Source organism: Rhea americana, unplaced genomic scaffold (genome assembly GCF_003343005.1).
Source record: "Rhea americana isolate MKP2758 unplaced genomic scaffold, rheAme1 scaffold_107, whole genome shotgun sequence".
NCBI classification, from domain to species: Eukaryota; Metazoa; Chordata; class Aves; order Rheiformes; family Rheidae; genus Rhea; species Rhea americana.
This window is the reverse complement of record NW_028185117.1, coordinates 2,212,448-2,238,042: the sequence shown is the minus strand read 5'-3', so window position 1 is coordinate 2,238,042 and position 25,595 is coordinate 2,212,448. Positions and strand designations below refer to the sequence as shown.

General features: G+C 45.1%; 1 protein-coding gene across 5 annotated transcripts in view; it reads left to right on the top strand.

Annotated features, from left to right (window-relative positions):
- The first annotated feature begins 6 nt into the window (after window positions 1–6).
- The window catches only part of ADGRL3 (adhesion G protein-coupled receptor L3), a 359,836-nt gene continuing 334,247 nt past the window's right edge, over window positions 7–25,595 (top strand). For all 5 annotated transcript variants that reach the window (XM_085310378.1, XM_085310354.1, XM_085310370.1 and 2 more), the window contains exon 1: window positions 7–195. The gene's annotated coding sequence lies outside the window, so the exon portion shown is untranslated. The remainder of the gene's footprint in view (window positions 196–25,595) is intronic.

Genomic DNA, 25,595 nt, shown 5'->3' with positions numbered 1-25,595 from the left:
TCGTCGCCTCCTTTTTCTCCCCCCCCCACCTCCGCCCCTTCCCCACGCTGCTGGGGGGTTCGGTCCCGTGGCCGGGCTCGGCTTGGCTCGCCGCGAGCCCGGTGCCCATGGCTGGATGGCGGCGGCGGCGGCGGCCGCACGTCGCTGAGGAGCTGATGGGGACCCTGCGCGCCGCGGGAGCCGGAGGCCGCTAAGGTAACTCGGGAGCCGGCATCGCCCCTTCCCCCGCAGCCGCCGCCGCTCCAGCTCGGGGGCATTGCAAGCGGGTGTGTGTCTGTGTGTGTTGGGGGGGGGGGGCTTATTTATATTTTCCCCCTTTATTTTATTTTTTCCCCATTTTTAAAAAGCATCGGGGCTTCCCACCGCGTCACCCTCGCCGGTCGTAGCGGTAGGGCTGGCGTTTAGCGCGGATCCCCTTTTGAGCGAGGAGGGCCGGTATATGTATGGGCGGAGGAGGAGGAAAATCGCATTCCTCTTCCCCCATCTCCCTTTATACACACACACATATACATATATATATATATATATGTATATTTTGAGAACTCCTCTTTCGCTTCTGATTTATTTGCCCCCCACCCCCGTTGCCGCCCGCCGTTGCCCGGTTAGCCGGGGAGCGCGCTGGCGGGGCCGGGGGCCCGGAGCGGACCCTTTTGCCCGCTTCCCGCCGGGATGGAGCCGCGCTCCGGCCCCCGCTCCCCTTGGCGAGCGGAGATGGAGGTGCGGCGCCCCAGAAACGSGCCCCGGCTGCCGGCGGGGTTATCTACCGCGGCCGGGTCTCCGCAGCAGCCCCCCGCGTAGGGGCATCCGTTTATTTATTTTATTTTATTTTTTGCCCCCACCCCCTTTTCCTTATATCCTTATAGATACGCAGATGTTTGTTTTTGCAGCAGGCATTGCAAGGTGGAAAAGGAGCTTCTCTGTCTTTCTTGATAGGCATGTGGTTCTCTTCTTCTTCTTTTTTTTTTTTTTTTTTTTTTTGGAGAGGGGGCTATATACAAGTTGCTTAAAAAAAAAAGAGGAGGGGGTTGTTGTGTGCTTGTAGCATTCGTAGCTTTAGCCAAAACAACCGATGTCTGTTGTATTTACTTTCCTGCTTAGATTACTCATTAGGAGGTATCAGCATTTCCACTCTCCCAGTCTTCTCGGTTGCAGCCAACTAGCTGCTTAGGAGGAACGTGAGATTCAAAAAGGGTGAAAATGCCATCTGTGTCTTGATGCACGGCGGAGAGGGAGTCTCCTAGTTACCTTTCTTGCTATATTGTGGCACTGATTATTCCAGAGCCTTGGATCGAGGCTTTCAAAGCTGACCAAACAAAACAAAAAAAAAATCAAACCCTCAGTGAAGTTAAAAAGAAAGAAATTCCATTTTCATTTTGCAATGCTGTCCGTTAGAGTGCAGCCGATCCTGGCTGCTTGGTGTTGAGTGGTGCTGTATGTTTTGTAAAGCTCATTTATCATAATTTCCCGGGGTTCGCGGTATGAACAGGCTTCTACTGTGTATTCATTAGAGGGGAAGGGGGGGTGGAAATCCTTCAGAGTTTTATGGGGTAAACCAGGTGTTACAGGTTAAAAAGGCTGCTGTCAAAAAAAAAAATCTGCACTCATCACTTAAGAATACCAGAAGAGGCAAAGAGGCAGATCGACGTATCGGCATCGATGTTGGGTGACAAAGTTCAGGTTGGGGCTCTGTCGGAGAGCGGTGCTTTTCTCGAGGCGAACCGACGCGGCTCCGATTGCAGCAGACACAACACGAGCAGAAGTCGCATAATCCCCTTGTTGTGGTTGAAGCCGCCGCTGCGCTAGCGCTGCTGACGGGTGCTTCTGCCTGCTCTGGCTTGGTTTGCTGGACACTAACTGCTGCGTGATACTTGTTAGCAGAAGAAGGAGTGGGTTGATGCAGATCTGGTGTGCGCATTCCCAAAGAAGCCAGGTTGATACAAAGCTAATATTGACCCATGAGTTCGGCATGGTTTTGTTATTTATTAAAACATTATTTTTTTTTCCTCCTTTTTTTTTTCTTCTGAGGGCTGCTAGGAGAGGATTTGTTTAAGTTCGCATTTAATTTCTGAGTAAGCTACGTATTGATGACAGTAAAAACACCGAGCTTGGCTTTGTGAGGCTGTAGGATGCTCAGGACTATTTATTAAGCTTAAGGCTGGCAAGTCTTGGCTCGGATGCTCTAACCACGCGGAAGTTGGCTTTTTGGTTTGGTGGTGAGCCCAAAAGCCCATGGGGTACATTTGTGCCCCAAGGCCGAGTACTTGGTCTGCCGGTGTTCCTGATGAAGCACCCGGTGGGAGAGCTTACCTTGAGACGAAGGCTTGCGTTGRGTTGTCTTCTGCCATGCTCTGATGGCCTCTTTCTCCTTAATTCCTTGACTGATGTGCCGTATGAACCTGTTTTAGGTCTTAGCATTCAATTAGTTAGCCCTTCTTTCCATTACTCTTAAAGAGTTATGGAAGCATGCACTCTAGAAAACAAGAATAAAGATTTAAAGCTGGGTAGATTGAATTATTGGACAGATCTGGAGATGGATACGCGTGACCTTTAACACCGGTCCTCGTGTCGGGCCGATGCTGCGATGGGGATTTTTCACATTCAAAGCATGAGTGTGTGCATCATCAATGCAGGCAAATGAGAGGCGCACGGGAAGATGACGTCTTTGCAAATGGAGGTTTTGATGTTTTATTATGAACTTTGACAGTGGTGGGACTGGTATGTGTTGACTAGAAAACTATTTTGTGTGCACCATATAGTGTAAAGGAAGGGCTGAAGAAGGATGAAGGAGGTGGAATTCAGGGAAAAGCTAAAARTATGAAGGATGGGCACTTCTTAGGCTTGAAACTTTTTTTTTCTTTCTTTATTTGTTATGTTACATGTGGTTGTGGAAACAGCTCTATGCTGAGATTGGAGTTTTTCTTTGTTTTTGTTTTTTAACCAAACATCATACTGTTCTGAGCCTCTTGAGAAAGATTTGAARAAAACAAGAATTTCTTTTGGAGAGGGGACACTGATGCTGCTCAAAGTAGTAGCCATTATTAATGTATTGCTTAGGAGAATGCTGAGAAGCCTAGATAGCCCTGCCAAAGTGAAGAAGTTTTGTCCGGCCACTTTTGTCTATAGGCTGTTTGTCAGGCTGGGTTTTACTTGATGAATGTTGAAGCTCCAAAGAGATTTTATTTCCCTTCTCCTTCAGCAAGATGTCCAGTAACTGGAACCTGAATACTAGAAATGTGCTGTGATACCAAATTCTGCACGTGTACATGTACTGCAGGCTGTGCTATACCTGTAGGAAATGCTTTCAGGTGTCTATAGTACRTTGAGCTAGAAAATGTGTGGCTTGAAACGATTCATTTTGCTCAGGGTATTTACTGAGATGTAACTATCTGAGGAAAAGAGCAGTGTGGCATGCTGGCCTAGGACCATGTCATCTCCAGAGGTCATGGCTACCTTGGAGTCCGTACCAGGATCCTCATCAGCACTTARTCGCAGGCTCTTTAATCCCTGTTTGGTATGCATGTATTTTCTAGTTTTCATARCTGCTGAGATCCTCCGGCAGTCTGTGATAGGCAGTAGGAACATCTCAAAGCAGCCTGCTGAAGTAGAATAGGAGGAGCTTGTTTTTAAGCATCCACTTTTAATTCTTGGCTGCTTTAATGACAAGGAAACCACCTCCTACTCAAATCTGTGATGCGGTTCTAAGACATCATTCCCATTGCCTGTTTTTAGCCTATGAGTCTGCGGTGTAATGCTTTCTTTTCATTACTGACTGGATAATGTCTACTATGCAGGATCTGAAATGCATGCATTTCTTGGATTCATGCATGCATTTCTTGGATTCATGCATGCATTTCTTGGATTCATGCATGCATTTCTTGGATTCATGCATGCATTTCTTGGATTCCTTTTTAAGGTGGCTTGTCTAAAGACACCTTGGTTTCCATTGGTGTCTCCTAATGAATTAATGCCTCTGGGATTCAGCTCCTGCAAAGTGCTGCCAAATAGCAACTCCAGTCTTTGCTGGACTTTGCAAGCAGTCCATACGTAGTTCCTGTTCCCATTCCTGGGGAAATGCATGGATACTCTTCTGCTGAGTAATGAAGTAGGATAGCGATTGTGTTTGCTGCARAAGGTGCCTCTGGGATGGAAATGGCTAAACTGAGATAGCAGGCAAATTTGGTAAAATAATGGGCCTAGTGTATAGGCTATAGGTTTTTCTGTAGTGGTCTTTTGAAAGAGCCTTCAGATTCTGGCTGTGAAGTCAGAGGCATTTATCAGTCGTGGCACCAAGCATTTGTAGGGGCAGGAAGGAAAATTAYGTTCAAGTGATTAAAAAAAAATAGTTTTGTTCTGGACCACTATATTACTTATTAAACAGTGCTTGACGTGACATAAGCTTTTTTTTCCCTAGCCTGTCTGAACCTTGACAAACATTTTACTCCTTAAAATACTTTTTTTTTTTTCCCCTGATTTCCTCGTTTGTGCCCTTGTCTAYGCTTGTCCAAGGCTGTAGCTGTGATCAGATTCCCACTGTAGTCGTTGGAGCGCATCTGTTGGCTGCGATGGGAGTTGCCCCACGTGCCAGGGAGCTGCAAGGAGGAATCTGCAATAAACCGTGTGGTTTCAGGAAACACTATCTCAGGGCTCTGGGATGGAAGTATGACCTGGGCGTTGTTTATGCTTACCCAGATTGGGGCAGAAGGGTGCCCTATCCCAACCTGCAGGTAGAGAAATGAGTTTTTTCCTAATGCCAGCTGCCAGGGGCTGGTGCTCAGTAACCCTGGATGTGGTATCTTTTCAAAAACATTCTCATGCGTCGCATTTCTGCTAATTGTGTTGTAGTATCTTTGCCAGAGATGGTATTTCAGACTGGAGAAAAAAAAAAAGCTGTGTGCACAGGTGGGGAAAAAAAAAAACTTGAAGTCTGCGCATGCTTCTAAAAATCTCTTTATGAAAACAGACTGAACAAAACTGAGACATTTTCATCTCAGACTTGAGATCTTTCAGCTTCAAGAGCCAGGAAACAGATATTATTCCAAAAGAAGCAGTRAAGTTTTGGGAAGCTGTCATAAATAGATGATATTATGTGTTTCATTGAAATGCCTAATAGCAATGTGCTGGGCATCTATTAAYATAAGGCCTCAAAATTTTTTTTTCTTTTTTTTCCTTTTTTTTTTTTTTTTGGATAAGCACCTTAGTCAACCTGTGAGTAATCAAGCAGGAGGTGTTTTAATGGTTATAAATGCTAATGCTCCAACTTGCTGCTGCAGTCTGTAGCAGAACCGCGATCCTCTGCAGCGGATACCTGACGGGCAACCTCTGCATTTTTTTTGTGGTGCATTTTGAACAGATGGGTTCATACCTTCGCCGCTATTAGCTGGAATAGCTTTACTGATCTCATGGCAGGTGCCTTGATTTATRGCGGGTGAGGATCCACGTCATTGATTTCAAACTTTGCAGTGGAACGCTGCATTTCTAAAACCTGGGATAAAATGTCATAAATACAAAGGAGCAGCAGGAACGTCACCTTACAAAGTTAAAATGGAGCGACCGTGACCACGCAGGCTTTTGCAGAAGCGGTGCTTCAAATGCAATCGTGAATTGCTGCTCTGTAAAGTCCCATGTGAAGGTTTCAGTGTTGTTGGAYGCTGAAGAGTTCTGGTCTAAACCTGACTCCTTCGGAAAATACTTRATAAAAAGCTCTAAGTGGTATAAAGCAATGACAGGTTGTTGACTGGTAATAGTTGTCGCCGCATACAACACGTACATGTTTTTACAATAAGTCCCTTCTCTGTTAACACTTCTAACCTTTCCTGCTATGTGAGAACCAAGAATCTAGTTACAGCAATGAGGATCCCGAATGAATGGACATTGTTTAATGCTGGGGGGATAGAAACACTGACTAATACAGTGCATTCCTGTAGTACAGTATCTATATATACATATATATGTGTGTGTGTGTGTGTGTCCTTGATTTTTCTGATTTTCTTTTGTCTTGGAGACGGAGATGCAGTGATGGACAGTAAAAACAAAATACTCCTGCACAGGCCTGCAGTTTTGAACTTTGTGACTAAGTTGCTAGGTTGCTCTTTAGACACCAGAATAAAATGAAGAGATCTTCAGATATGCTGAGCAATCACAGATATTGCCAGAATCAGTGCTGGTGCTTGCTTATTTGCTCCGATAGCCTGTTTCCATTTTGCAGTTGCTAATCCCAAGCCTGTCTTAATGAGAATTTTTTTTCCCCCTGCTCTCGGAGAAAACAGAATAGAGTCATCGTTGCATTGTGCAAGTGGTATAGTTTAAGCTGCAAAGCCTGCCCAAGAACCTGAGCATCTTCTAAGCTTCGCTTAGTTTATCTTAAAAAAAAAAAAAAAAAAAAAAAAAGCATGAATACGTAATTGCGTATTTTAAATTCAGTTTTGCTTGTGCAGGCTGCAACAACACGGTTTTCAAGCTTAGCGTAAAGTGTGGGGGACTGTGTTGGTCCCTTTGGTGCCAAAGGAGGAGAGGAGGGCTGCATGGTTAAAAGAGCCCAAGCAGCTTTGACTATGTTTTTTTTTTTCTTTTTCTTTTTTCTTTTTGTTAATGCCTCCGCTTCGGTGCGCTTGCCGGTGCTGCCAGCCAAGGGCAGCGCTGGCGCCATGGCGCTTTTGCTGGGCTTGCTTCAGTTTTCTTTTTTTTTTTTCTTTTCTTGAAGCAAGGCATACACTGCAGGGTTTTGTATCCCGAAATATCATCCATGCAACATAAATCCTTATTTGCCACTTTAATCTGCATATTCTCTTGCATCTGTTCTGTGTGGTGGGTTTTATTTTTATTTTTTCTTTTTTAGAAACAAAAGGCTATTGGATTTTACCCTTAATTACTTCCCCTATTAGAGCTACGTGGAAGCATGTAAAACTGGTCCCCGGTCATGCGGTTGGTCACCTATCCGGAACGCGCAAAGAACACCCGCTCTTGCTCGCCGCGTGCCACAGGTCGCTCTGCGGGACGTTGTGCCGCAGCTCGACCTYGTTAGAGCCACGCGTGATCCGAACCGTTACTCCTTCGGATTTAGGATGCTGCAATCAGGGCCTTTAATCATGTGGAAGCGCGGTGTATCTATGCCGCTTCCTTCCGAGGGAAATTACGATGCGACTGCTGCGCTTTCAAATCCCGTAGCACTGACTCCTTCAAGAAAATGTCATTTTGGATTATCTTTAATAGATGCAGGTGTGTGGAGTGTGGTTCTTTTTATTTTATTTTTTGAGGGACAGAAATATTGCAAGTGCTGCTTGTTTAGGTATGACTCCAAAACGATGCAAGTCTCCCTGTAAAATTCATTCTTGTAGGTATTTGAAATATAGAGACTGCAGTGCCTGGAGTGATAGTTTGTGCTCTTTTGGCGAGTGATCACCAATTGCAATTGCAATGTGCTTTATAGATCTGTCTAAGTAGGTCACCAAAGGGAATGAGTCTTTCTAAAGCCTATGTCATGCATTTTGACGGAGGGAGCAGGGGGTGCTTCTCCAGATAACACTGCTGACTTTGGAAAGAAAGGCTAAAATGCAACGCGAGGATTATAGCTGTGCGGGGAGAAATATGAGAAGGGAATATATCTAGGTACGACAACCTCGCTGTCTCCGTCCAGCTTTGGGAAGAGCGGGTGGTGGGTGGTGGGTTGTCTTCTCCAGTGCACTAGCGCTTAATCACTTGCTCTTCCTATGTGATACCAGCATAGCCCTGGGCTGGGCTATAAGGATGAGGATAGTGAGGAACCTGGGGGAGATATGGGGGTTGGCTAGGCAGAAAACTCCCCTGGATTTGAGGTCAGCTGTTTGTGGGCTGTTTTTTGATCTTTCTTGTCCATGTGAAGGAGAGCTGCAGGCCAGCTAGGGTCTAGGTTTCCTTGGAGCAAAGCCTGTCCCAGCAATATTCTCTGYAATAGAGCAGAGAAAAATAACAAAAACGGACATTCAATAGACAAAATAATAAGCTACTAATAACAACTACCGATGAATATGGTGGAAGTCTGATCTGTTGTAATGTAGATGGTGCAGTGCCTTGAGCTGGTTTCTCTTCTACCTACAGCAATAAAATAAGTGACAAAGTTTATGTTGACCTAGGAGCGGATCCGGCGTTCTTAATTCTAACTCGGGTAGATCTCTGCTTTGTTACGATAGGGGCTGTAGCTGAACACCAAGCAAATAATCGTGATCTTTCTTTCTATAAAAAAGATCCACCTCTTTTCTTTTTCCTTTTTTACCATAAACATATATGTGGGTGTTCCTTGTTGACCAGAAAAGATGTGTTTTTTTGTTGTCTTTCATGTAGGTTCTCCATTGAATTAGCGGAGTTACGTGCTTTTGTCTGTCCCACTTGGGTGGGATACTGCAATGATTTAATTTAGAATGAATGAGAGATGTCTTCATTTTAGGCAAAACAGTGGCTAAGTGCTGAGAGCGCGCAGGTCCAGCCTTTACCAGAAACCCTAATTAGAAGAAATCCCATGTACGGTTGACCTTGACTATTGAGACAACCCTCAAAGAAGAAAGAACRCTAAAAATTAGTATGCTGCCAACGCTGTGCTTTTATTATTTGACGTTATTAAGCAAACTCGGTGTGTATTTCTTTTTTGAAGCGTTTGATTAAATGTGTGATCTTATCTTGGTGAAATGGCCCGCTGGGCTGCAGACAGTGGTGTTCAGAAATGAAATTTGTTTAGAGCCTCTGAACAGACATTTATTCAATGAGACTTTTCTTGAATAATAGATGACAGCGAGATAGCTGTGCGACGTGTTTTGGGGTTTGGGTTTTTTTTTTTCTTTTTTTTCTTTTTTTTTTTTTTTTACGTGAAGGGAACTGCAGTGAGATAGGAGGGAGAAGATAGTGCCAGTGCACAGAGGTGAGAAAAGGATGTGTACGGAGGAAAACTGTCCAGTCATATGTTACAGCAGATGTTTAAGATGTTATTTTTGATGTTAGCTTTGCAGAATCAGGGTCTGGTTATGCCCTGGAGTTGTGCTTGGGCCAGGCTTTGCGCAGTGCAGGACCAGGACCTCCATGTTGGCGTGCTGTTTGGCATATCGAGCACATACATATCTAGCTCTGTATTGTGAATGTTACTTGTCAGCTAGATCTTTGAAGATATTTGGAWTTTTTTTTTGGGGGGGGGGGGAGAGAAAAAAAAGCCTCTGTGAAGCGCAAAGAAGGCTGGTCTCTTCTAGCGTGAATCGACGCGTGGAATCAGTGCCCATCTCCTTAAGCAGGTCTTTACTTCATGATAGTCCCATCAAACCAAAGAGGCTGCTCGAGGGATAAGACACAAGTCCGCTCGCTTAAGGCAGGTGAGCTCTTTGCCAGGACGTTCACCTTTGGTATTGTGTTCCAGTGATGAAAAATGTAATATATATATATATATATAATATAAATAATATAATATATATAGTATAAAAAAAGGATGTTTTCATCTTCCATAGTCTTTTCAGTGGAAGCACAGTGCTGCCTTGTTAGGCACAACTACCATGATCCACCAGATCCAAGTATGCTAAAAAGAGCTTCTAGTTCTGAAAAATGTTGTGAGATACGTGATGGTCTGCACCCAGTTTTTCCATCGTAACAGTTCACTGGGTTACAGTTATCCTTGTGCTTCCCAGGGATAATATTTCATTGACTGTGTGGCTGGCACCAGATTTTCAGCTGTTGACACACAACCATGCACCTTGCTTTTCCCCAAGTGAGCCTGAGAGGAAACGCCAATACCTGAAAGTCTGCGTTATTAGTATTTTTTTTTTCCCAGTAGTGGGATTACAGGAATATACTGTGGCGATCTCTGAGGGCAAGAGATGTGACTTTTCTGAGTGGCTTAGTCTTCCCTGTAAAAGCCTTCCTTGCCCCTAGCACTCCCCTGCGTTGGGCGGCAGCYGCCTTTCCATCAGGTTAGGTGGTGATGCCAGAGGTAAAAAGCAAAGCTTTTTCCTTCCGTGAGTCTGGAGGAGAGGCGAGCGCAACGCCTTAAAGCTCAGCCTAGATGTGAACTTTGGGGTCCTCCAGCATTTGATGCTGCTGCTGGCCTGTCCTCTTTTGGCTGTTGTGCTTTATTTATTTACTTATTTGTTTTAAGAGCCTTRTGACTTTTGGACACTTTTAATCACTTCTTTCCCGGTGCAAATTTCAGCAGATGCAAAACGTCGTTGTGTGGACGTGCCAGGCCAGATGCAAAATACAGGACTTTCTGCGGTGGGGAGCCCTGCGTATTTTGTCATGGTGTTGGCTGGGCTCGGTGGATGACTTCTGCTTGCGAGGCACCTGATGCTGTGAGCCGATTCGCTCGTGTTGTRTATTGAGAAAGGTAACTGGTACATAGGCATTTCATAGGAGAAGGGTTTTGTGCATGTTTTAAGGGGCTCTTTCGCAGCTCTGTTGCTGGACGCAAGTCTCTTCATGACCTGGGTAGGTACCTGCATGGGAACTTGCTTACAGTCCAGCCTTTAAAAAAAAAAAAAAGAGAGAGACAAAAAAACAAAACAGGAAAAAAAATATAGAAGAGATTCTGCACAGGAGATGTACTTGCACACTAACGCTGCTAGAAAAAGTAACATTGCTGTTATGCTCTGTTTAAATTAGAAATCCCTCAATAAAATGAGGATAGAAAATTCAGCAGACTGAAGCCTGCTTGCTGCCTAATCTTCTGCAAAGCCAAGTTGGTGTCTAATTGACTTTGCATGTTGTGGCCAGCAAGGGAAGTTTTGGAGCTAAGTTGGTGGTAATGTGTTTCTGAACTATAACCAATCGCTTGAAATAAAATAACAAAATAAAAATAAAATTTTGGGGATCTTTATATAAATAAGTGTGGAGCGGGAAAATTCTGAATTAGTTTTCTCACTGTTTATCTCGAAATGAGTTTTCTTGGAAATGCTGGAGTGAACCTGCTCGAGTTTTGAGTCTATCACTCGAGTGATAGCCTTGGAAGGGTTGCAGGGGAAAAAAAAAAACGCCAAGGCGGTTTTGAATTCGAGATCTTCATCTCGTACCGATTCTCTGCGGGCAGAAGGTGAAGCTCCCGAGTTGCTACTTACACCCAATTAACAGGGCCTTTGCTMGCAGGTGCCAGCGGCAGCAGTATTGAATTCAGGTAAGCTATCCCGGTGTCTGCCGTTTCCACCGCGCCTTATCGAAAAGCGCGGGTCACCAGGGCTCCCGCCACTAGCGTCTTGCGGTGGAAGGTAGCGGAAGCTGGGAGACAGCCTTTCGTGCGGGAAGAGCTGTGTGCGCAATGACTTCAGCCCAAGCGGGATGCCCGTCGGTTACCGAAACGCCTCAGAAATTGTTAATTATTGCTGATGTGGAAATAGCAGATATTATCAGCTGGATATAAAAGGAACAAAGATGGGAGCTGGATACTATTTTTTTTTTTTTTTTTTAACTTGGAGTGCATGATAGTAGGTGTTACTTGATTTTGTGCTGGCAAGTGCTCAGGTTGCTTCTACATCTAACCGTGCCTCTGACTTGCAGGAGCTTCTGCTCGTTGCTTTTGGATGAGTACAGCGTTCTCGCAAGCTCACCTTTGTCCTTTCTCCCTGAAATTACGGAGCAAGCTCATCCGGGCATATCGAGGAGCTTCCCGGCGAGCCGTCTCGTGGGGTTTCCTAGTGCGCCGATGGTCCTCAAGTCCTTGCTCGCCGCGTGGAGCATGCCGGTGATGGGGCCACGTTRGGTGCTCGGCCGGTCGTTGCTGGAGGCTGCTAGTAATTAGGCCTGAAATGGGTAGTGTACTCGTTTAAAAAGCTTTTATTGCCAGGCTGAAATCTGGCATGCAGGAAACAGGCATCGCTCTGGCTTGTTTGTTTAGCTAATTGGTATTTTTATAATTTTATTCTTCTCTTCTGCACTGTGTTTCTGCTGTGGGATTAGTGGTTTTGTGGGGTTTTTCTTTTGTTTGTTTTTAAAGCAGRAGGATGAGGTAGGTTTGGTTTATCTGGCCAAGCAGAGATGTGTGTCTGTAGGAGAGCTAGTCAGTTAAATTCCCCTTTTAGTTCATGGCAAGATGCAGGCGCTTCAAAGACGCGATTCCTTTCCTTCTCATGTAGGCATTTAAAATGGGTCAGATGGACTGCAGCCCAAAATGCTGCTTTTTAATTTTTTTTAATATTATTTTTTCCCTCCCTTCTCTCACTGACTGTAAAGGCAGCTGAAGGTGGTAAACTCAGATAGACGTTTTCATCGCAGATTCCTTGCGTTAGCGGAGGTGAATCCCACCCCAGGAAATAACTCCCTTTGCCTCGCAGTGCATTCCCAATTTCTGTTTGCATCTGTGTGATAAGCAGGCAGCTAACGCAGCGAAGCTGATCCAGCCGAATGGCCAAAAATGTATTTGAGCGAACAGAAATGACCTGTGGCCTTCCCAAGCCTGGGAGCAGCTCTTGCTTGATTAAAAGGCCGAGGAGCMTGGATCGAGTGGGTGCAAGGCAGGTGCCTCAAATATTGCAAAAATGAATGCAGGTGTGGTGTATCCCAAATGACTGACAGATACTGCTTGCTTTTTTTTTGTTGTTTTTTTTTGTTTTTTTGTTTTTTTGGTTTTTTTTGGTGAGCTGTGAAGTTTTTGTGTAGCTCTGTGCRTTGAAGGTAGGACTTCCATCACGTGCTTTGGTACCTCATGGTTGCTTCCTGAAGGCTGCGTCCRCTCCTGGCATGAGGCCTAGTGTGGGTGTCTGCAAGCCTGAGGAACACGATCTTTGTCTTCCCTTTCTCTCTTTTTTTTTTCCTTTCAAAATCTAAAAGTTAGAAGTCTGAGGTCATGTCTTATGGTGTCCACAGATCCTACTAGTTTCATTTTTCATAAAGCTCAAAAAAAAGAAAAATCCACCCTGCTTTCCTGAATGGTCACTTGAGCGAGAGCTGCAGCTCGACAGATGTTTCRGTGACATGCGGGTTACGGCCGCTCTTCCCCTTCTCCCCCCTCTCCAGCCCCGACCCTTCGTTTTGCCATCTGTTTCAGCGGCTGTATGGTGAAGCAGACTGGGGAACGGATCTCTCATCTGCAAATCTGCGTTTGGTTTGTAGCTATTGCTACAATATATATGTACTATATATGTATGTGTGCGTATGTGTCTATATATATATATATATGTATATGTATAAAAATATATGGTAACTTCCTTTGCATCTGGCAAAGTGGATGGTTCTTCCCTTCCTTCCCACCCTAACGTACTCCAGGAAAACCGGACAAAATTTAGCCTCAGCTTTATACAACCTCGCTCTTCCCTTGGCACAGAGCTTCTGCGGAAGGCGCAGGAGCGAAGGACGTTTCCCGTGCCTGAAATGCGGAGCTACGTGCACGGCGCGCGCCCCAGCCCATCGATATCGCGCAGATCCGCTCCCCCAGGGACCTGATTATTTGGTGCTGCACTGTTGGGTTTAATGTTTTCCAGCAGGCAACTGAATCCTGGGTTTGGAATTGGCTGGAGGTGCGTGTTGTTTTACTTATTTATTTTTTTATAGGAATGCACTTGCGATGCAACGTATCCGCTAYGGTGCAGCACGCGCACGCTAGTGCAAAGCCTCCTTTCGCTTGGCACGTGCAAACGTGCAAGGTGCTCGTTTAAGGGGGTGCCGTGATTTGCTTTCGACTCTGCGCCGGTCGTCSCTGCTCTTCTCGTTGCAGCCTGCGAGGCAGGTAAACCTGTAAGCCAAGTTCCTGCGATGGAAAAACCTGCGTTTTAGCCTTTGCCAAAGGCTAGGTTGTTTTTTTCATTGCGGAMAGACAGCTGATTTAATTCATGTGACACCGTTGTAAGGATGGTTTTGCCCTTGTTAGAACACTTAAGCTTTTTTTTTTTTCCCTCTTTACTCCTAATGTAAAATGGTGCATGTTACTGTTTTCCCGAATAAAGGGAGACCTGATAGAAGTATTTAAACACAGAATGTCAGCTAACGATGAGGGAACGTTTAAAACTGCTGCTGTTCTGAACAAGTTTTCAATGAGCGATGAAAACAAAGCAGATGTTGCTGAGTATTTACCTCAGTGTGGTTTAAAAATTCAATTTGTGCTTTACAGTCATAATTGTCAGATCAAATTAAAAAATCGAAGGCAAGCCACATGGGGTTAGCGCCAATAAAAGGCTTGGTATGACTCATTGCATCAAAAAAAAAAACTTAAAAAAAAAAAAAGAAAAAACACAGCTGCCTTTGCTGAAAATGTGCAGTTCTGGTTCAGGTGTGTTAAAACATTTTCCTCAGGGTTTCTTGATAGGTCTTAGGCTTGGTATTTTTTTTTTCCAATTRTGTTGAGGGAAAAAAAATGTTGATGTTTGTTTGAAAATGTGCATAAAAATTTCGAGCATCATGAAGGCCGTGGGCTGGGAAAGCTGCTAAGTGCTGGTTTGAAATCTCTGCAGGGTGGCTCTTGCGTGCACCCAGCCRGGTTCCCAGGGATTTCAGCGTCGTATTTGAAAGATATCTCTTCGTTGTATTTTATTTTCGGCAAGTCTTCTAACCTTTGCACGTTTTGAAAGCTGGGGGGGGGGGGAATGACCCGAACGAACCTTCATGTCGAAGAAAATTGGTTTTCCGGTGAGAGCTGGTTGCGTGTTGAGGTTTTTTTTTTTTTCCTCCTCTTTTGGAAAGTATGTTAATTTGAAGCTCCATTAGAAATATTGGGGTGCAGGGACTGCTAGGCATACACGTGYGACTGAGGAGCAATAGCAGCCTGATCTGAAGTCTAAGCTGGGCATGGCAAAGGCCTGGAGGGGACTCCTGAGATTGCAGTAAGTTGTTTTATATTACCCCAAAACGGTAGTAATTAACTGACTAGCTAATAAGTCATAACTGCATGTGAATTGTACTTGCCTAAATGAACTGCGGTCTTTATATATATATGTGTGTGTGTATGTATGTATGTGTATATATATAATATATACACACACACACACACACATACATCCCCATGCCTTACAGGAGGAAGGGCTGGGGTACGTGTTAGAAATTGCTATGATTTTGGCATTTAGTTGTGAGGRGGGAAATATTTTGCATTTGGCCTTCCCCACGGTTGAAGGCTTGCAAGACCTGCTCCTCAGATGATGCTCTCTGGCAGCGCTTCCCGCACCTTCAGCAGGGCTGTCTGAAACATGGCTTTAATCGATGGGTTTTTGCACCTTTATAAGCAAACATAAATTATGTGAGGGCTTTACAGTGCAAAGTAGTAATAAAAAAAAAAAAAAAAAAAAAAAAAAACTAAATTGTCACCACTTCTTTCTAATCGTATCACAAGACATTCTCGAGTAAAGTATGCACATAAACTTTTAGTCCTCTGAAATATGCATATATAATTTAATTTGCATACATTAAATTCTTAGCTTCATTAATGATTTAGGATTCCTTTGCAGTTGGAAGGCTCTGTCGTGTTTTTTCCATGATTGAATTGCCTATTCTGTTTAAATCAGAGTTAGTATTATTGCTAGTGCATTATGGAATGATACTGGTAACTTTGTTAGACCTTTTATCAACATGACTAATTTATAACTGGCCACAATGTATTATTAGCTGTAGCTGTATTACAGTGTAAGACTTCCCCCGAGTGGAAATTTTAAAGTGCAAGTAAGATGACAATTGCATTAAAACAGTGTTCAGGGATATAGCTGAGAACGTAAAGGAAAGAAACCTTGGCACCTTACATGAAAAGAGCATTTTCATATTAGCATTGTTTAAAAAGCTAGTAAACTTGATTTGTAGTTTGCTTCTAAACAAAAATATTAACGGCTCTGTCAAATGCGAAAAGCTCTCTCTTTTTTTTTTTTTTTGTTGGTCACGCTACAGCAAAACAATAAATGCAGAATATTTTGCATGGATTTTAAACAGCAGCAGGCCAAATGAGCCAAGAGYCTTGTTTTGATCCTGGCCCAGCACTGGCTTTGAGCGTGCTGCAGTTGATGGATCTCTTGTTCTGCTCTGACTGGCTCCTCTTCTTTGGGAGGCTCTGGGGGGTCTCACCCCATTAAACAGAGCTAATTTGGTTTTGGGGGTGATTGCTGTTTGAGGCAGCCTCCCATGTCTTATGTTCTACCAGTCCTTCAAGCATATAGCAATCATGATTTTTTTTTTTTTTTCTTAAAAGGAGGCTTCATAAAAAGTTGTTTTTCTTGGTATGGGTTCCATGTTCTCTGCAGTCCAGGAACTTCCAGTTACTACTGGTTCCTCCTTATGGAAATCAGAGTAAGCCATCTGATTCTCTTATTAGCTCAAGCTGGAAGAAGGTAACCCTGCCCCTGGTCTCCAGGGACAGCTCCACATCCGTGCCGAGAGAGATACCAGCAATGTGAYTCTCTGCTCCTCTCCTGCTTTGGTTACCGATTGGAGGACTTTGCGCCCGTCGGGTCAAGASATAGGTGTTGCAATGCCTTCTTCACGTGGCAAAGCAAACGTATCCCTCCRGGATGGAGTAGTTCCGGATCCTCATCTGAACTGATGACAGCTATGGAAAAACCACCGCAGAAGGCCAGCACTCCAAGGACATCTGGCGGTGGACAGCTTGCTTTCATGGCAGACGTCTCTATTTTGGGCAGGTTTTTTTGTTTGGTTTTTTTTTTCCTACTTTTGGTCAAAAGAGCCAGGGAGAAGACAAAATGGAGGGGCTTGTGCTCTGAGGTTAGCGATAAGGTTTTTTGCGTCCGATTTCCGTTCTACTTCTGCTCTTTCCCTCCCCACCTGACGTGCGTGGTTAAACAGGATGGAGGAGGGGTGCAATTCTGGAATATTGTCTCCAACCGTTGGCTGACGGCGAGCAATGTAAGTGAGTTTGCGCTTGCCCGCGGGGGTCTGCTCCTGGACGTGCAAGGTGTAAGCTTGAGAGCGGAGCCGTCTCATTAAAAAATAAGTGGGATATCTTGGCTATTCCAATTTGCACATGAAGATCAACGTGCCTGCCGTGGCGAGGTGTCAGCTGTTCCTCAAGACATCGGTTAGGGCTCTTCTTGGATTTCAAAGGTCCTGTGATTAGAGAGGAATGAGGATTAAAGAAAGAAGGTTTGGGATAAGAGGGAAAGTGAATGGTCGTTGAGAACAGAGAAATCGGTRTGGGAAATTCCTTTTTTTTTTTTTTATTTTTTTTTTATTGAAAGGATCAGACAGTCTTGGAGAACGTGCAAATACTGACACTTGCTCTTGAGTACTCCCAGCTTGCACTTCGATATTAATTGAACCAGGGACTAAAATTTCTGCTTTGTTGATGTTTTTTTAAATTTTAAACTGATTAATGTTTTCATTTGAATAGCACTGCTGACTCTGCAGAAGATGTGATCTTTTAATTAGCAGATGTCAGGATTAGCATTAGTGTTGAGCTGTAATTAGCATTTGTACGCATAGTGAAAGACCCAAGCTCAGCTTGGCAGCAAGTWGAATGAAATTATAGGTAGTGTTGTAACTTGGCGCTTTCCTGCGTGTCGCTGATGTCTTTTTGGGGAAGCGAAACCTGCAAGTATCGTGATCAGTGCRTGAAGTCTAGTGGATTAATTGCTGATAGAAAAATTACGTATAAATTATCGGTATGCGTTGTGTGAGCTAAATCACAAGTTTTGTTGGCCTACCAGAATTTAATACATCTAATTGTCACACGCCGATGCTCTTAAATTGAAGGCTGCAAAATGGTAATAGTTTCTTGGCTAGGTTGGAGCAGCGTGTCTGGACGCGAGCGGCGTTCTGCAGATAGACGTTGTATGCGACGTTCGGAGGGTTCGCGGCCCCGATGCAAGTGAGTTTAAGGAGCGAACGTGTGGCGACCCTACATCCGTGTTTGTGAAGCGAGGGGGTGTCTGCGTCCGGGCCACCCTCGGTTGGCGGTCTTGGCTTGGTTTGGTTTCCTTCCCTGGGAGCGTTTAATAAATCCGCGCTGATCTCCGAGGTGAGAAGTGAATTCCTGGCCGGTGGTAACGTGCAGAAGTATCTTGAATTAATGGACGTTGCACAGTTGATGGGCAGGCTGCTCTGCTGATTGCTAGCAAAGCTGCTTTTCATGGCTTGGGAAAGGACAGAAAAAAAAAATTGCAATTCTGTTCTCTGCCCTGTTTGCTAGCGGCGATGCTTGTTGCAGTTGGGACCTCGCTTTTTGAGCGTTATTCCCCGCAATCTCTGTTCTCCAGTGCATTGCAGCAATTTTACAATTTCATTAGGGTCCAGAAAGACAGTGTGAGAAGGGGGATCCGGGAGGGAAGGAGGAGCTGGGAACGCTGCTAGTGGTGAAAAATCGCCGTCACTGAAAATAAATGGAAAGAAAACATAATTGACTAATGTTGGGCTTAAAAACTGAGACTGGGTTATTGTGGGGAAATCTCTTCCGCGGCGTATTATCAATGTAGAGGAGAAATAGCCTTTGCTGATGCTGCCTACGTGATTCTATATGTATAACTTTTTTTYMWTWWTTWWTTTTTTTTGCCCCTCTCTCATTTTAAAGCTGGATGTTAACAGATAGTAAAACTTTCAAATATTTATAGCAGATGACAGGCTGCTCCCCTCTTGGGTTTCCTCTAGGGAGAAGCAATGAAGATGTAAGGTACCTCACGTGTGCAAATATTGCTTGTGCACATTGCATAAAAATAAAAATAATAATAATAAAAAAAAAACACTCCCTCAAAAAAAGAAAACAAGCAGAAAAAACCCTTGTCACCCCACAGCCAAAACCCTGAGATCTCTGGAAATAGCCAGTAGTAACTCTAGAAGACACGGTGAGAATTTGGATTTAATGCACACTGGTTTCGGTGCCTTTTTTTTTTTTTGGTATGTGCGTGGCAGTGTAAACCCAGCGCTGTTACGGAGTAAAATAACATTTGAAAGCCACGGTGCGCCTGACGTGTCAGCCCAAGAAGCGGTACGTCGCACCTTGCGGCTGAACAAATATGGCTCGTGGAAGAGTGTAATGCTGTGATCATGGCGTAATTGAAATGATATTATTTCAATGTGCAATTCAATAAAACCAACCGCGGTAGTGGAGTTATTGATTTAAATCAGTTAAAAGCAGTTCACATATTCAGTTCAAAATATTCTGATGAATATCAGCTCTGGTAATACGATTTTCTTCACTGAGCAGCAGAAAAGAAGTTTTTATCAGCCTGAAAGATCGGATAAAACGTTAGGAAACCATTTGATTTTTTTTTTTTTCCCTCCCTTTTAACATACCCATTTTTTTTGTTACATCCAAAAGCTTATAGCATGTTTAAAAAATTGATCGCTCAGCGACGTGCCTCCCGATGCCCGGAGTCCCCTTTTGCTTGATGCAGGGCCGCAGCTAGGCATGGCTGCCTGCCACGGAAATGGCTGCCTCTAACCTCTTCTGAACGGGGGAAACGAGTCTGTGGCGATTACGCGTGTTTTTTTTTTTTTTTTTTAATTAACAAGTAATTAGCAAGTAATGTGCTGTGACATCCAAGCGCAACGTACGGTAGCGGGCGTGCGAGTAAATACGTTGTTCAGGGGTCGCCCTGCGCAAGGGGAGGCCGCCGCGCCGCAGGAAGGCCGCGGGTGCGCGACCGCTTGCAAGGCCGTTGTTTCTCGGCCAGCCCGGAAAGGCTGCTGAAACGCGTGGGGAAGCGGCAGCGCGGATCGCTTCGCTTGGAGAGATGAAAATGTACGGAATTGGCTTTTTTTTTTTTTTTTAATTTCCTTTTTCTCCTTGCCTCCATGGCAAGATCAATACTACAGTCTTGGGGCCAGCGTTGGCCTCCTTTCGCTTTTTCTTTTTCCTCCTTATTTTAAATCGACTTTGAGGAAGGCAACGTGGCTTTAGATCTTGCTGCAAGTTGACTTGCTTGTTGCTTCTCTCTTGCGTGCAGAGTAGACATCTACGATACGCCAGCTTTTTGCCTTTAGGAGAAGCAGCACTGTTTGGCTTATCTGTAGTGATGCAAACCAGCTTGTCTTTCTGCAGCCCGTCTAACTGATTTTGGAGAGGGGGAGAAGGTGAAGGCAGAGCTGCTGCTGAGCGTCGTCGCTCCTTGGACGCGTCTGAGGACTTACGGTCCTGCAGCGTCTGAGGAGGGCTGCGCCGTCGCAGCCGAGAAACCAAACGTGATTACGGGTTCACCAAGAGTCACGTCTGTGTGCTCTGGSTCTGTACCGTGGCTTCCCCACCTTTGGGGCTTATTCTTGACTTGGGTCACGTGAGGGTTTCTCGGGCTCGTCCGAGAGTGGTGACTTCTCCTGCAGAGGCGCTTTTGARGCTGGCAGGCCGCCTTGGGACAGTAGCACAAGGAAAGTCTTGTTTGATCTTCGTATGCCAGATGATGTTGTAAACGATGTAAGAGAGGRGAGCTCTAGAACTGAGCTATGGACTGTCCTCCTGGAGGTGGCTCTTGGTTGGTGTTTGAAGCAATTAGAGCCCAGAGTCAACAGCAAGAAATAAGTTTGCCATGAATGTAAGTGACTTGCAGTGCGCCTTTTCTTTTTTCCTTTTTTTTTTAGTGGAAAAATCAGAAATGCAGAGGTTGTCTTTTTTTCAAAGAGTAGGTGTGTAACTTTGTTTTTAATGAAGTCTTTGATAAGACTGTCTGGGAAGAGAAATGCCAGTTGCAGGTGTGCTGTCAGGGTCTTGTTGTTGGCTATTTTTTTTTCTTTTCCTTTTAACTATGGTACAGTGCCAAAAATGCAACTGTGAGAAGTCATGGTTTTCTGGAACATCAGCAGTTGGGAAGAAATGAGGGCTTTTCTTCCCTTGTCAGATAGGTGCTGTTTGGCCTTTCAAAGTGCTCAGCTTCTCTTTCTTTGGCAGCTCTTCAGCTGCAGAAAGCAGGACAGTCCCACCTGAAACTTTGGTGGGCCTTTGCTTATTTGTACTAGTTAAGCATCTGACCTATTTTCAATAGAGCTGTGGTAGCTCTAGCCTGGCTGAGGATTGGGCCCCAAGTCTGGTTGCATGGAGTCGTGAATTTGCTCTTTGAAGGCCCAGTAATAGGGCTGTGGGCTTTGCGAACCTGGCGTGGTATGGAGCTCAACCACTCTGCCTTTCGTAGGAGAGCTCCASGCTGTGCTACCAGGAAGGCATTTCCCTTGCCCCTCTGCACTGTGCAACCACCCCTTGTTTCCTCCCGGCTGAGGATTTGTTTACAGACCGGGGAAGAATTTTTTGCAGCAGTCTCCAGCCAGCTGATAGTGCTTTTTGTGCACAGCATCCTATGGGCAGAGCCATGATCAGCTGCAAAGGTTTAACTGTTTAAAATGTAAATTCACTGCTGTGCTCAGGAGGTGTAACGTTGCCTGAATTTCCTGGAGCAGGAGTTGCTTGTATTGTTTGGAGCTGCTTTTATGAAGACTTTTGTTTTGTTAAGAATTTAAGCTGTAAAAAGTGCATCGCCTCTACAGATACTGCACAACCAAGCAAGCTGCTGCAGAAGCRTGGTTGCAGGGCAGACCATCTAACTAATACTGTTGCCGCCCTCCCAGTCCCGGGTCAGCTACGGGAGGACAAACGTGGACTTTTTCCCCATATCTCGGTATCCTGACCCTGATGAGAGCAGTCTCCTGAATGGGGCGCCTACCTGTGCCCTGGATGGGATGGCTCKAGGGCTCTCGTCATCCTCTTTCTGCCTCGGTAATAGCGCTTGTCGTTTTGTTGCGTGTGTGGGTTTTGCGCAGCTCAGCATGCTTTCCAGCAGACACCAAAATATTAATTATAATGCTGTAAAAATTAATTGAAATGCAGCGCAATCTCTGGTAAGTAAGGTCACTGAAATTGTCTTAAAATAGACCCCTCAAGAAAGGAGATGAAATCTCTCAACAGAAAAGCTTGGCAGCTTTCCTGTGCCGGTCCTCTGGAGATGCTTCCCGTTGCCATTAAAGTACGTTCAGTATTTCTGTATTTTCCCATGGAACATCTGCCATTCACAGTAAAGAAATACAACTTCCATGTAGTGTTCATCTGATTCATTAATGATATTTTGGCCTCTTTTGCTTGTACGGTTATGGTAGGAGCCAAGGGTAAACGATGGTTGCGGTGCTCCTGACCCAAGGCAGCTTCATCTAARCATCTGTTTCTGGAGACACCATGTGGACCTGCGGTGGACTTGGGTTGGATTGAGTCCAGCAACGCTTTGGTTCCCGTCAGAGGTTTAATACCACGAGATTTGCCCTATGTAGTCGCTCTGACACCTTGTTTGCCAAGTGCATTTTTTCTGAGGAAATCTCTCAAGGCAACTGTGGAGGAGGAGCTGGGTCCTGCACCCACAGCTGGCATTGCTCCTCTTGAAGATCTGAATGACTTTTGTAGAAACCTTCAGACATCATCATTCGGAGTGCCTTGTGTTCCCTGAGGAGAGCACGTGAGAGAAGGATACCAGTTCAGTCCTTTCATGTGTCTGTTCATGAAAAAATACTTATATTCTGTTTCTTCACACCTGCAGGGAGAGAATACTGTCCATGTGATTCATTTGTTTCTGTGCGCTTGCTAAATTACCTGTTAAGATCTTGCAAGCCTTTGGAGCAGAGCTAGCATGCAACGTTTGACAGCGTATAYGAAACGCATCCAGAACTGGTCTGATGAAATGGGTGCAAAATGAGTGGAAGAATAATCCCCCCCCCCCTCCAGTTTTCCAGGCACCCCAGTCCAAGTGTTTTACGGTTTTCAGGAATAGCAAGCATAGCAAGTCCTTTTTTTTCCATCTYGTTTCAAGCCACCAAATGCTAAATCTGCTTGTGCTTGTAAGCAGGACGTGTGTTTACACTGAAGGTTGTTTTCATTTCACGGAGTCGGCTATAAATTGCTTAAATAACGAGTTCAGAACTGCTTTCCCTTGCAGATGGACTGCCCGTAGCTGCAGTGCCRTGGTGGGAGGCAGGCGAACGCTTGAAACATTTTGACGACACTATCGGTGAAGCGGTTACTGTAAGCAATTGAGGCTCTTGTCCTTTACTGCAGAGCYTGTATGAATGGTCTGCAATTTTGGTGACACCTGCTGCATTTTTATTTTTCAAGCCAACTGCTGTCTGGAGGGGTAGAATCACCTCCTGCAGACAGAATAGGTCTAACTGGTCCGAACAAGCTTCTGGGCATGTAATGGCGCGACCTTTTCCCAGCTCTGGTTTCTCTTTCAGTGTTGTGAAGTCCTTTTTGCTGCACAGAGATCAATGGCCTTCACGAATAGGAACCTTCAAGCGGCGGGGAAGCGACATCAGAGCTTGAGGTGAGAGCCGCCGCAGCGTCCGGACGGCATCTCTTTCGGGCCGCTCGGAGCGGGAGCCCTCCTGCAATCGCTGTTTTTCTCCCAGTGACAAAACACGTGGGGAGGGAAGCTGTGCGTGTCAACCTAGAGCTCTCCTAAAGCTACTGGACAGCTTTGGACGTTGCAGCCAGGTGAGACTGAAGTCCCTGTGCGCACGGAGATGGGTATTTCTGAGGCGCTTGCAGGAGTGCATCTGTTAGGAGGAGCTCTTGCAAGTCCGTGGAAGCCTTCTTGAGGGGTAACCCATCAGCGCAGCGTAGACATCTCTACTTGACTTTGTAACTGCTTACACATGTCTTTCTGCTCCTCAAAGAAAGGCAGTCAGGGCCCAGTGAGTAGCCTAGTTGCTCAGTGAACCTCCTGTTGCCCTGGCCTGGGAAGCATTCTCCGGCTGCAATTCGCCTTTTTTCCACAGAAGCCGGGACCAGTTCCTCTCTGCGAATGGCTCCWGTCATGGAGGTGCCAGCGTGGTGTGATGTCAGGCCCCTGTGCCACCTGGTTGATGGGTAACGAAGAGGCTAACGAGGGCTAGGAACGCGAAGGACCAAAGCTTTGCTTCCTGTGCCTCTTCCCCAAAGCACTGAGGAGACTTATTTTCATTTAAAATTGCATGAGGTCAGGTCCCTCCTAAGGGAGGGAGTCTTGCTGGAGGACGGCTGTGCTCTGTGTCTRTAGCTTAGGTTATATTTTTAATTTACTCATACGATAGAGGTTTAAGGGAGGAAGAAAACCTAAGTAGCTTCTTGCTGAACGCTTCTCTGATTTTTGGTAGATGAGAAGCCTGCTGTTTGTGCAACGTGAGTTGCTGTGCTCTCTGGACTCGTGCAGCAGTAGAGGACAGGTAGCATGGCAAGCTACGGTGATTCATGCTAGCGTTTGGTTTCTGGGCTTGGTTGGCCTTCGAGGAGGAGTGCTTGGCCGTGGTGAAGCTGAAATGCCCGTTTGTGGTGGGGGAGAACCTCAAATGCAGACCTCACCGCCGCGTTTCTGCTCCGTAACTCGGGGGTTTTGGTGCATCGCCTCCTCCTGCGCTAGGAGTCACTGGTTTTGGTGCAAAGCAACCGTCTCAATTTGCTCGCTCGCTGCTGCTCCCCTTTGCTATTGAGGAGGAGCCCGTACAGCCTTGCTGGTATGTTTGGTGCCTCTATAATTAAAAAGCTAAATATAAGGTGGTGAAAGCAGGAGTTTCGGAGTGGGAGACGCTGGGCTCTGACTCACGGTGGCTTAGCAAGCGGCTAGGGTAGTTTAAGGCAGTTTGGCTATTGGTTTTTGCACRCCAGAGGTGATCGTGTCTTTAGATTGCCAAAGCCAGTGCTTGGCTATTGATGGTTTTCATCCCTGGTGCACCTGCGTTCATCTCTGACGTGGTGCCGTGCGTGTGATTCACATGTAGGCACCTCCGGGACCTGGTTTTGCCATTTTTCAAGTTTGTTGTACAAATGCCTTATTTCAAAACAGCCGGACAACTTCGATGGCCTTGAATTTGCAGATTCAAATAGCAGAAGACTTTCCCTCAGTTTTCTGCAACGTTTGAGTTGCTCCCAAATTAATGTTATTAACTTGATGCAGTTCTGTTCTTTTTGAAAAGTACTTTTTTGGATTACAGTATGAGATTATTATTATTTCATTTTTTATTTTTTTACCCTGTACCTTAAATGGCTATTTATGGGAGTGGAAAGCGGGTAAAGGATGTTGTCTTTGCCTATGCATAGTGCCGGGTACCTGAGAATTGGCCATCTGACCCAAGCTCTGCTAACACTAACATGCTGTAGATGGAGATTTATTGCACTCGGTGTGTTTATTTAGGATTTATTACAATGCTTACATAAAACCTATCCAGTGCTCTAAGTACTTTGGTGCAAGCAGCAATGATACAAATCAAAGAACAACTTCCCCGTCTTTGTCTGACAGCCAGCAGACCTTCRCTCTATCAGCAATAACGCTTTTATCCTTAAAGATGCAACTTTTCTTTTAATTTACTTCCTTTCGTGCAGTGACAGGCCGTAAATTCCTCTTTCTCCTGTGACATTTTTTTTTAAAATTATTTATTTGTACTACGCTAATTCCCAGCATTCGAAGCAGAGTCAGGATGGCATTATTACAGGTATTTTGTGGATCCCCAGTAAGGAGGGAGTGCTCTGAAAATACCGAGGGAGCCTGTTTTACTCTTGAGCTCTGTACCTTGGATATATGCTTTCTGGGGTAGAGTTTGAAYGAAGGAGAATGCAAGCTATGAAAAAGCTCTCGCATTACGCTCTTGAGCCGGGTGCGGATTCCCCCCTCGCTGATTGATTGGCACTTTGATTGCATGTCTCCCAGTATGTGCTGGGTTTTTTTTTTTTTTCTTTTTTCCCCTTAATCCCTTAGACTCGCGTGGTTTGCAGGAGAATCTGAGCAGGTAGGTTGCTGTAG